Source organism: Arachis ipaensis, chromosome B2 (assembly GCF_059453495.1).
Source record: "Arachis ipaensis isolate K30076 ecotype BB chromosome B2, ASM5945349v1, whole genome shotgun sequence".
NCBI lineage: Eukaryota > Viridiplantae > Streptophyta > Magnoliopsida > Fabales > Fabaceae > Arachis > Arachis ipaensis.
Window position 1 is genome coordinate 42,850,528 of NC_142437.1, and position 1,104 is coordinate 42,851,631.

General features: G+C 39.9%; 1 non-coding gene across 1 annotated transcript; it reads right to left on the reverse strand.

The window, feature by feature from the left end:
- Window positions 1-792: 792 nt before the first annotated feature.
- Window positions 793-900, reverse strand: LOC148573767 (small nucleolar RNA R71). Its single transcript, XR_015906032.1, has one exon. It is a non-coding gene; the product is annotated as a small nucleolar RNA R71 (small nucleolar RNA).
- Between the last annotated feature and the right edge of the window lie 204 nt (window positions 901-1,104).

The following is a 1,104-nucleotide window of genomic DNA, read 5'->3' on the forward strand; positions in this document are numbered from 1 at the left end:
CAATCAAATTTTCAAATTTCTTTTTATTATTCTAAAAATCTTTTACTTTAATTTCGAAAATTCTTTCCCTCTTCTCACATCCTTCTATTTAAGGGACTAACACTCCTCCTCAAGGTGCAATTCGAACTCTATCCTTCTTGATAAGTTCGAATTCTTCTCTTTCTACCTCCTCCTTCTATTTTTCTTTTCCTCTGACACCTCAAGGAATCTCTATACTGTGACATAGAGGATTCCATACTTTCTTCTTTTCTCTTTTATATGAGCAGGAGTAAGGACAAAGACATTCTGGTTGAGGCTGATCCTTAACCCGAAAGGACCTTGAAGAGAAAGCTGAGAGAAGCTAAAGTACAACTCTCTCTAGAGGACCTAACAGAGCTTTTCAAACAAGAAGAAGCCATGGCAGCCGAAAATACCAACAATGCAAGGAAGGTGCTTGGTGACTTTACCGCACCTACTCCTGACTTCTATGGGAGAAGCATATCTATCCCTGCCATTGGAGCAAACAATTTTGAGCTTAAGCCTCAATTAGTTTCTCTAATGCAACAGAATTGCAAGTTTCATGGACTTCCATTGGAAGATCCTCATTAATTCTTAGCTGAATTCTTGCAAATCTGTGGCACTGTCAAGACTAATGGGGTTGATCCCGAGGTCTACAAGCTTATGCTTTTTCCTTTTGCTGTAAGAGACAGAGCTAGAACATGGTTGGATTCACAACCTAAAGAAAGCTTGAATTCTTGGGAAAAGCTAGTCAATGCCTTCTTGGCAAAGTTCTTTCCACCTCAAAAATTGAGCAAGCTTAGAGTGGAAGTCCAAACCTTCAGACAGAAGGAAGGTGAATCCCTCTATGAAGCTTGGGAAAGATACAAGCAATTGATCAGAAGGTGTCCTTCTGACATGCTTTCAGAATGGAGCATCATAGGTATCTTCTATGATGGTCTGTCTGAACTGTCCAAAATGTTATTGGACAGCTCTGCTGGAGGATCTCTTCATCTGAAGAAGACGCTTGCAGAAGCTCAGGAACTCATTGAAATGGTTGCAAATAACCAATTCATGTACACCTCTGAAAGGAATCCTATGAATAATGGGACAAATCAGAAGAAAGGA